This window comes from Hoplias malabaricus, chromosome X2 (genome assembly GCF_029633855.1).
Source record: "Hoplias malabaricus isolate fHopMal1 chromosome X2, fHopMal1.hap1, whole genome shotgun sequence".
NCBI lineage: Eukaryota > Metazoa > Chordata > Actinopteri > Characiformes > Erythrinidae > Hoplias > Hoplias malabaricus.
The window spans coordinates 23217261-23228827 of record NC_089819.1 but is presented as its reverse complement, the minus strand read 5'-3'; positions in this window follow the sequence as shown (position 1 = coordinate 23228827).

Genomic DNA, 11567 nt, shown 5'->3' with positions numbered 1-11567 from the left:
GCTGGCTGCCTGGTTTCTACAGCAACAGCGTCTAGGAGACTTAAGGGAGCGAGTGCGCACTTGGTTTAGGAAAGGGCTAATAGAAACAAGCAGAGAATGTGCAGGAATATAAATAAAGAGCTATTACAGAAAATCCAAAGGGCATTTTAACAATCTCTATAATTAAGACATTCGTGTGGATACAGTCAATCCGAATGGTTTGAAATGAAAAGAACTTTTTAAGTAAAAATGTACAATTTGTCACAGTTGGGGCGATGGGAACCAGACGTCTGTAGAGTTTTGTCATCTTGAAATCCTGCTTATAAATTCGTCTGTAGCAGCTGGCTGGAGTTGAACATAGTGAGTGTGTGAAACTGTCCATGAGTGTGAGTGACTGCGTGAGTGTGTGAAACGGTCCATGAGTGTGAGTGACTGAGTGAGTGTGTGAAACGGTCCATGAGTGTGAGTGACTGCGTGAGTGTGTGAAACGGTCCAAGAGTGTGAGTGACTGGGTGAGTGTGTGAAACGGTCCATGAGTGTGAGTGACTGGGTGAGTGTGTGAAACGGTCCATGAGTGTGAGTGACTGCGTGAGTGTGTGAAACGGTCCATGAGTGTGAGTGACTGGGTGAGTGTGTGAAACGGTCCATGAGTGTGAGTGACTGGGTGAGTGTGTGAAACGGTCCATGAGTGTGAGTGACTGGGTGAGTGTGTGAAACGGTCCATGAGTGTGAGTGACTGAGTGAGTGTGTGAAACGGTCCATGAGTGTGAGTGACTGCGTGAGTGTGTGAAACGGTCCATGAGTGTGAGTGACTGAGTGAGTGTGTGAAACGGTCCATGAGTGTGAGTGACTGCGTGAGTGTGTGAAACGGTCCATGAGTGTGAGTGACTGGGTGAGTGTGTGAAACGGTCCATGAGTGTGAGTGACTGAGTGAGTGTGTGAAACGGTCCATGAGTGTGAGTGACTGAGTGAGTGTGTGAAACGGTCCATGAGTGTGAGTGACTGCGTGAGTGTGTGAAACGGTCCATGAGTGTGAGTGACTGGGTGAGTGTGTGAAACGGTCCATGAGTGTGAGTGACTGGGTGAGTGTGTGAAACGGTCCATGAGTGTGAGTGACTGCGTGAGTGTGTGAAACGGTCCGTGAGTGTGTGAAACGGTCCATGAGTGTGAGTGACTGGGTGAGTGTGTGAAACGGTCCATGAGTGTGAGTGACTGGGTGAGTGTGTGAAACGGTCCATGAGTGTGAGTGACTGGGTGAGTGTGTGAAACGGTCCATGAGTGTGAGTGACTGAGTGAGTGTGTGAAACGGTCCATGAGTGTGAGTGACTGAGTGAGTGTGTGAAACTGTCCATGAGTGTGAGTGACTGAGTGAGTGTGTGAAACGGTCCATGACTGTGAGTGACTGAGTGAGTGTGTGAAACGGTCCATGAGTGTGAGTCACTGAGTGAGTGTGTGAAAGGTCCATGAGTGTGAGTGACTGGGTGAGTGTGTGAAACGGTCCATGAGTGTGAGTGACTGAGTGAGTGTGTGAAAGGGTCCATGAGTGTGAGTGACTGGGTGAGTGTGTGAAACTGTCCATGAGTGTGAGTGACTGCGTGAGTGTGTGAAACAGTCCATGAGTGTGAGTGATTGAGTGAGTGTGTGAAACGGTCCTTGAGTGTGAGTGACTGAGTGAGTGTGTGAAAGGGTCCATGAGTGTGAGTGAATGGGTGAGTGTGTGAAACGTTCCATGAGTGTGAGTGAATGGGTGAGTGTGTGAAACGGTCCATGAGTGTGAGTGACTGAGTGAGTGTGTGAAAGGGTCCATGAGTGTGAGTGACTGGGTGAGTGTGTGAAACGGTCCATGAGTGTGAGTGACTGAATGAGTGTGTGAAAGGGTCCATGAGTGTGAGTGACTGGGTGAGTGTGTGAAACGGTCCATGAGTGTGACTGGGTGAGTGTGTGAGTAACTGGATTAGTGAGTGAAACTTTCTCATGTGTGAGTGACTGTGTGAAATTGCCCACAGGTGTGTGTGTGTAACTTGGTGAGTGTGTGCAACTATCCATACGTCTGAGTGTGAGTGACTGGGTGAGAGTGTGAAATTGTCAGTACAGTGTGTGAGTGACTGGGTGAGAGTGTGACACATTGTTGTACCATGGTGGGTTTGTGAAGATGAATGAATACATTCAATGTACATTTTTCTGTTTGCACTTAAAGGAGAATTCCACCGATTTTTGAGAATTATTTAGTGATCAGTGTATAAACCGCCATTCAGAGTGATTGAATGTGAGATTGTAGTGGAACTCCTGCTCATTAGTGGTGAGTGTGTAAAATTGTGAATTGTGACACCATTATGCCTGGGACTTCATATGTTTCCCTGCATACACAGATTGCAATATATTCTAAGCAACACTTACTCTGAAAACTCTTATAAAACATTTTCCACTGTGTCAGGATGAAATTTCACAATAATTTAATAACTATATGCTGAAGATCATATTAATAGTTAAATATTGAGTATGAATATGACAAGTCTTAAACTAGCATGGTTTCAGAAGCACTGTGGCAGTAAGATCATAAGAAAAGCACACCCATAATGCACAGGGAAATTAAGGCCTGATGTTTTTTCTTGAGGGCTCAAGGCTGTCACAGACTTTATTTTTGCTGGCCTTTACTGACCCCTAGTGGAAACGTGGCCGAGTATATCTCTGCAGGCCAGAGACCAGCATGTGAAAGGGACATGATCAGTAAGTAGGCATCATAACCAGCAAATGTGAGGTTTAGTGTTAGGTTTAGGCTTAGGGATAGGTTTAGTGTTAGGTTTAGGCTTAGGGATAGGTTTAGTGTTAGGTTTAGGCTTAGTGATAGGTTTAGTGTTAGGTTTAGGCTTAGGGATAGGTTTAGTGTTAGGTTTAGGCTTAGGGATAGGTTTAGAGTTAGGTTTAGACTTAGGGATATGTTTAGTGTTAGATTTAGGCTTAGGGATAGGTTTGGAGTTAGGTTTAGGCATAGGGATAGGTTTAATCAAATCAAATCAAATTTATTTGTATAGCGCCTTTTACAACTGACGTTGTCACAAAGCAGCTTCACAGTTTCAAAACAGAACATTTAAATCAAAGCCCAATGCAAGCAAGCCGAAGGCGACAGTGGCAAGGAAAAACTCCCTCGAGGCTGGAGGAAGAAACCTTGGGAGGAACCAAGACTCACAAAGGGGACCCATCCTCCTCTGATCAAACTATAGATTGAATTTTAAATGATCACCAATGAAGTGTCATTATGCTACATAATAATAATAATAATAATAATAATAATAATAATAATAAAAAGGTGAGCAGCTGGTCTGGTCTGCTCTGGTCTGCAGGAGAATTCAGCAAACAATCTTCCATCAGTGGGCCACCATTCTCTCAGAAAACAGTAAAGGGAAGCAGTTAGTTTAGTTGAGTGCAGCAGAGAATAAGAGCATGTGATTATTTTCTTTAGTGTAGTGAGGGATCTGACTGTAACAGACTGGGAGTAGGGAAACCAGAAGGAGCTCAGGCAAAGACATCCTTTCGTTCCAAGCAAGAGAAATTGTGAGCACATCATCCATGTTTACCCTGATTCTCCATGTCCATGGGTTCCTGAAATGACAACCTTAAACTAGACAGAGGTTAGTTGCCAAAGGCTAAACTGAACAAGTGTGTTTTGAGCCTAGACTTAAACATAGTGACTGTGTCTGCGTCCCGAACACTAGCTGGAAGATTGTTCCAGAGCTGAGGGGCTTTGTAGGAGAAGGCTTTCCCCCCCGCTGAAGTCTTATGAATTCTGGGTACTAGTAAGAGGCCGGCGCCCTGAGATCTGAGTAATCTTGGTGGTTCATAGTGTGTGATGAGGTCTTGCAAGTATTCAGGGGCGAGACCATGTAAGGATTTATACGTGAGTAAAAGAATTTTATAATCAATACGGAATTTAACTGGAAGCCAGTGAAGGGCCGATTATACTGGGCTGATATGATCAAATTTTCTAGTTTTAGTGAGGACCCTGGCTGCAGCATTTTGAATTAACTGGAGTTTACTCAAGTTTCTGCTGGAGCATCCTGGTAAAAGTGCATTGCAATAATCTAATCTTGATGTAATAAAAGCGTGAACTAATTTTTCCGCATCTGGGAGGGATAAGGAATTTCTTAACTTAGCGAGGTTCCGAAGATGTAGGAAAGCTGTTCATGTAATGTTACCTATATGCTGATCAAATGATAGATCTGAATCAATTATAACACCCAGATTTTTAGCTGATGAGCTCGGGAGAACAGGGAAGTCAAAATTATGTATTAAGTCTGATACCTTATTTATAGCAGGTTTTGGACCTAGAAGGAGAACCTCGGTTTTGTCGCTGTTTAGCAGAAGGAAATTGTATGACATCCAATGCTTCACTTCTTTAACACAGTCCTCCATTTTCTTTAGTGTAGGTTTGTCATCTGGTTTGGCTGATATGTATAACTGTGTGTCATCTGCATAACTGTGGAAGGTAATGCCATGCCTGCTAATAACTCTGCCCAGTGGCAGCATATATAATATGAATAGTAAAGGTCCTATAATGGAGCCTTGGGGAACTCCAAATCTCATTTTTGTATGAGTAGAAGAAACATTATTTATGTTTACAAACTGATAGCGATCTGTGAGGTAAGACTTAAAACATGATAGGGCTGTTCCTGTTATTCCAACCATGTTTTTTAATCTTTCTAGCAGAATAGTATGATCAATTGTATCGAAAGCTGCACTGAGGTCTAGTAGGACTAGCATGGATACGCAGCCTCGATCAGAGGCGAGAAGAAGGTCGTTTGTTATCTTAACTAAAGCTGTTTCAGTGCTATGGTGTGGCCTAAAACCAGATTGAAATTTTTCATATATGTTATTCTTATGCAAGTATGACCTAAGTTGTTGGGCCACAACTTTTTCTAAGATCTTAGATATGAAGGGAAGGTTAGAGATGGGTCTGTAATTGGATAGTACACTAGGATCAAGATTCGGTTTTTTGATCAGGGGTTTAATAACTGCTAGTTTAAATGCTTTGGGTATGTGACCTAGTCTAAGGGACAAATTTATGATTGTTAAGATGGGATTGATTATGACTGGTAATACTTCTTTAAATAGTTTTGTTGGTATTGCATCAAGTGTGCAGGTCGTACAATTTGACGAGTAGATGATTTTCTCCAGTTCTAGCTGTGGTAGTGGGTCAAAGTCCTCTAGTCTTTCTTCTATGTTTTGTTCTATATCATCCACACCAGATGACAGACAGGCTGGATTTAGTAATATGGTATTTATTGTTTGTCTAATATTTTCAATCTTATTGTTAAAAAGGTCCATAAAAGCATTGCTGGTGTGAATGGCTGGGATCTGTGGATCAGCTGCCCGATTGTTTATAAGTTTAGAGATTACATTAAAGAGTGCTCTAGGATTGTGTTTATTATTTTCAATCAGTGAGGACAGATGTGCTGACCGTGCATTGACGAGTGCCCTTCTATATTGGATAAGGCTGTCTTTCCAGGCACAATGAAATACTTCCAGTTTAGTCGACCGCCATTTCCGCTCTAATTTCCTTACGGTTTGTTTTAGGGTGAGTGTTTCTTCATTATACCAGGGAGCGAGTTTTTTTCTGTTGTAGCTTTTTACGCTTAAGCAGTGCTACACTATCTAAAGTTGATCGAAGAGTGTTATCTAAGTAGTCCGTTAGTCTGTCCAGCTCCAGTGGGTTTGCTGGACTGCTGACTGAGGTTAATAAATCAGTGATGTTTTCAGTAAATTTAGGGGCTGTAATGTGGGCATGTACATTTTTTAATATCTAAACTCAGTTCATATGAAATTAGGTAGTGGTCTGAGACCGTGGAAGACGGAGGGAGAATATTTAGGTTTTTTATGTTCGTGCCCAGGGTCAAAACCAAGTCTAGTGTGTGATTATAATAATGAGTAGGACCTGATACATTTTGTGTGAAACCAACAGAATCTATGATTGATGTGAACGCCTTTTTTAGGGGATCATCACCTTTCTCAAAATGAATGTTAAAGTTTCCTACAATTATTAACTTATCACATGACACTGCTAAATTAGCAGCTAGTTCACCAAATTCTTTTATAAATTCTGAATAGGGCCCTGGTGGTCTATAAATGTTTAATAAGGAGATAGTGTTCTTATTTGTGGCGGGTTTAATTATGTTAATGTACATAATTTCGAAGGAAGTACAGTTGTAACCATGTTTTTGGTTAATAGTAGTTTAGAGTTAGTTTTAGGCTTAGGAATAGGTTTAGAGTTAGGTTTAGGCTTAAGGATAGGTTTAGAGTTAGGTTTAGGCTTAGGGATAGGTTAAGTGTTAGGTTTAGGCTTAGGGATAAGTTTAATGGTAGACTGTACCTCCAACTTGGAGGTGCCTCCATCCTCCAGAGATGCCCTTTTATTCTGGGCTATTGGGAGCTTAGTGGGGATTTCCACCATTTTCGTTTCCAAATTTTAATTAAGACTCCATCATTAAGATAAGCTCTGTAGATATGCTGCTGAAAAATGTGGAATATACTGGAAAAATTGGGAATCTTATTTGAATTAATAATGGCTTTGAAATCACACATCCTGCTCTTTATGGAGAACTTTAACACAACTCACTGTGCAAAAGCCAAATTATTGTATTTAATCTGTGAAGGCGCATTGGAACCTACTCTTCTTATAAATTCCCAGCCTTGCACGTAAATCTAGGTCATGAACCAGAAAGATCTCTATAACTCCAGAGGACATTTTAAGGACATAAAAGATGCATTGGTAGGTATTGATATCTAAATTTAATTAAGTTTTTTAAATAAATAATTAGTCTCAACGATGTCAAGCATTTCATCTTCCTGATGTTGTACAGGCCTATATTCTTTTTATCTAGTTTCATGTGGCTTTATTGTTGTCTAGTTTATTGGCACAAACTCCCCATGTGCACATTAGTGTGATCACACTCTCACCTAGTCACTCACACACTGTGTTGACAATTTCACACACTCACCCAGTCACTCACACGCTATTGCCAAACACTGTATGGAGAGTCTGGTACCTTTCGCCATTTAAAGTGGCCAAGAACAGCCTATTACTGCAGGAAAATAAATTTGACTGACACGCAAAAGAACAATCACATGTCTGTTATTTTGGCAGGACGTGTAGAAGGAGGCAGTCTTTATGATTCACGTCGGACCCGTGAGAGCCAAGATACAGGGAAGTGTGTATAAGCGGATGTACAGTGAGCCAATCAGAATGCAACTGGCAGAATCCTGGCCAGGTTTGTGGATTGAATGTATCAGACCCTCCCTCAACTTGTGGGCGGAGCATCTGCGGCTGAGGCAACTCACTGACACCTGTGGACAGTTTCACCCGGTTACACACACACACTTGTGGCCAATTTCACACACTCACCCAGTCACTCACACACTCACACATTAGGAAGTTTCACACACCTGTGGCCAATTTTACACACTCACCCAGTCACTCACACACACACACCTGTGGGCAAATTCACACACTCACACACTCAGTTTCACAGAGCCAATCCACCTACCAGTATATTTTAGACTGTGGGAGGAAACTGGAGTATCCGGAAGAAATCCATGCAGACACCGAGAGAACACACCAATCAGACAGTGACCCGATGTGAGTAGTGAAAAACCAGGACCACAGGAACATGGGACTGCATGGCAACGACGGCCTGCTGTGCCACTGACAGCAGAAACATCATGAATTATTTAAAATACAGCAAAAAGCATTAGTCAGAGGATCAGAAATACAAGCAGAAATCTCATTCACAGCGTACCTTTAAAACCCAGAGCTACTGAACATTTTTAAATGTTTCATTTAGGATACAAAAACAGACTGTTACATAATCTAAGTAATGTGTGATGACAGAACAGTGCAGAGGTAATGTCAGAATCGCCAGAGTCCCTTCAGAATTAAGAAAGACGAGTTTAGCACGCAATTTTAACCTTTTCTGGAAGTGTATCTGCGCTCTGACATACTACATAGCCAAAGTTTTCCAGCATTTCTTCATGAGTATTAATAGGATTTGATGACATTCAACCACCATGTTAGTCAGGTCAGGAGCTCATGTTGGATGATGAGTTGGAATGGCCTGAGTTGTGATCTAGAACTAATCACAAAGTGAAAAGTGTAACACTTCTCTACAGTCCACAGCTGGGTGGCCATATACCCCTTTAACCCACATCTACATTTGGACACACATTGTAATCTTTTAGTGATTTTAACAATATCTAATCAGGACACTCAGAAACTTTCCTTGCTCGTGGACTTGACCCAGATATTTTCAAAGGGGGAAGGGATGTTAATTACAAAAGCTCCAATCTGTGGTCATTGAACAGTTTTTGGAGGAATGCTTTGGATCATTGTCCTTCTTGACACTTCAAAAACAAGCCGGTTTTAGCCTCTGCACTGAGAGCCTGCCAGATTTAGCTTGAAAACCTCCCAGTTCTTGACAGAGAGGATGATGTTTCCCATGGCCTTTGGAAGAAGGAAGGACCTGCAACATCTAGTGTTCTTTTTTTTTTTAACTACAGCTGCATCTAGGGTCTTTGCTGCATTCAATTCGTTAGCTTTACGCAACACCTCATCCATAAAATGCCATTCAACTCATTCCAGATGTATTAGATGGTGCTCCATCAGTCCAGAGAATGCAGTTCACCAGCTCCACAGTCCAATGTGCCCTTCATACTTTCACTTGACCGTGATCATAATGAATCTAGGTTTTTCGATGGAGTTATCTATAGGGTTTGACCACATATTTAACACAGACTTTCAGTCTGAAAGGCAGCATTAACCTGGCAGACTGGTATCAACAACAACTCCTGCTGACACAACAGGAGAACTCCAGCCAGTCAAGTCTAACTGTGTGAGCTTCAGCAGACAGGGGGAATACATGTGATATAAATTCAATAACACATTCCATTCTATTTCCACTATAACTCTAAAGACATTCTAAAGAAGAATGGGATTCCTCCCAGGGAGGCACGGTGGTGCAGCAGGTTAGTGTCGCAGTCACACAATAAAACCCAGTTGTGGGTTCTAGTCCCGCTCCGGGTGACTGTGAGGAGTGTGGTGTGTTCTCCCAGTGTCCATGTTGGTTTCCTCCAGGTGCTCCGGCTTCCTCCCATGCTCCAAAACAGACGTTGGTAGGTGGATTGGCGACTCAAAAGTGTCTGTAGGTGTGAGTGTGTGAGTGAATGTGTGAGTGTGTTGCCCTGTGAAGGACTGGTGCCCCCTCCAGGGTGTGTTCTCGCCTTGTGCCCAATGATTCCAGGTAGGCTCTGGACCTACCGTGACCCTGATCAGGATAAAGGTGTTAAAAATGAATGAGTGAATGAGTGAATGACTGAATGAATGGGATTCAAAGAACACATCCAAGCTTGCAACATCTGCAACAAACAACCTATTTTGTGTGGCTTTGACAGGTTAATTGTAGTTATTTCCCAGATCAGATATTATGAAAAGGAGGAGACCTGGTAACAGTCAACATGGCGCCTGTTACTTTAGGAATGTCCTGACTTTCAGTACAAAGAGCCAGTCTGCAGGAATAGCCCCAGAGGCGGAGCCATGTGGAGGCCACCCAATTTGGACCAAGGCCCATCAAGTTAGCCATAGCTAATGCCTCTTTTTCATGGCTGTCCTATGCGTTGGATTCAGAGTTGGTGTAAGAGGCAAAGCGAGGGGAGCACGAGGTACATGAGAATCTGCTGCTGCTTCTTGTGAACTGCATAAAACTTACGGTGGAGTGGACGCTCGCCTCGCATTGATGGACTTGTTGACTTCTTCAGGACCAACTGTGTGGCTTTAACAACAGGAGGTGGGGGGTGGAGGGGAGAAGGCTGAAGAATTCATAAAAGATGTTTGTTAAATCGGTTGCTTCCATGTTAACCGACACAAACATCACGAGCGATGGAGGGGCGAGAAACACAGTGGGGAGCCAACACTAAAACCCAGCAAGCCTTGGCTTCAGAAGGTTTGCAGTTGTGCCGTATTTGTGGAGGAATTATTATTAGTGTTGTTGTGCCCACCTACTCTTGCCAAAGCCCACCCAAAAGCTATGACACTGAATGGCCCTCTGACACAATGAAGAGAAGACCAGAACAAGCTGAAGAAACATGTTCTTATGTTATTTTCCACGCCAAAGGCTACAAACTATTAATGGATTTCTTTCTTTGTTTCTTTTGTGTTAGTCAGATGTTAAAAGTGACTTCAACTATGCTTTTAAAATCTTACTGTGGCACGTTTACAGGTAGGTCCCCCATTCAAAGAGCTAGGAGCCTGGTCTTGTATGAGTGGAAATAACTGCCCAGGGGCGCTTCCGAAATGGCCGCCAGACAGACTTTCCTTTACAGTCTTTGCCCATGTACGGGCCCCTGCAGACCCTAAATCTCAGTCAATAACAGTGTCAGTCACACACCATTACACGGCAAAGGATTAGAAATGCCTCTCAACCACACAGATTTAAAGAAACGGCATTAAGGTGGTTTTGTTATGGATCATACCATAGCTGCTTGTCATTGGACCCACCTACGACTCAAACCCTTTTCAAACATCAAGCTGAGTTGTGAAGCATGTTTATCCTCAGAGGAAGACCCTCCACAGTGGAATGCTTTGGGGGCAGAGGCAGGAGGCGGCTTGAATTTAAGTTTTATCATCAGTTGCTGTATGTTGTACAGTCTGTATCTGGCTGTGTGTAAAAATACACTTCATTTTTTACACCTGCTCCTCCGACATTTCTTCTGAAATCAAAAGTATCCACAGGTAGTTTGTTCCACTTTGTCGTAGCTAAAATATCTACTTTTTGGGACAAGCAGGTCTCACACCTATTTGTAATATAGGGACAAACATAGGGTGACCAGATTTGAGAAGCATAAAAAGAGGACATGTCTCAGGGGATGGGGGTTTTGGGGGGAGTGATGAGCTCTTGCCCCTCGCTGCCGTTGTATTCTTAGCTGAACCTATGTGTGCTTTTAGATCCTTTACATCTTTATTTGCTACACAAAACATGGGAATTTCTTTTTTAATCCATCCGAGAACTTACATTTACGTTTCGGCATAGCTGTTTGAGATGAGGGTGGGTACGTGAGCTTTGCCTGACGTAAATAAGGATTACTGACGTGCAGACTGACCAATTAAATGTTTACAGAGAAGGTTATCGACCAATAACGGTAGCTCTACAGTCGGACCGTCCAGTCAAAAGATTTTAGGCTACTTCACCACGCCCCCTTCTCACTCAAGTGAACCAATCGGAGTAGGGGAGGGCGGGACTAGTTTGTGAACAAAATGCTTCTCAAAGTTCTATGTAAGCTCTAGAAAAACAAAATGAAATTCCATTTGTGAAATTCCGCCCGGACATTTTTTTAAGTCTAAAAAAGAGGACATGTCCGGGTAAAAGAGGACGTCTGGTCACCCTAGACAAACATGGGGAGGTGTATATTTCTGGACACATCATTGTTAATTTGTGAAGTAGTATAACAATTCTATGTTTATGGAAAATAAACATACACACACAAGGGTCCAGTCACTCTATAAACATGGAAAGAAAGTCATGCTAAGAAGGTGTGTCATGCTAACA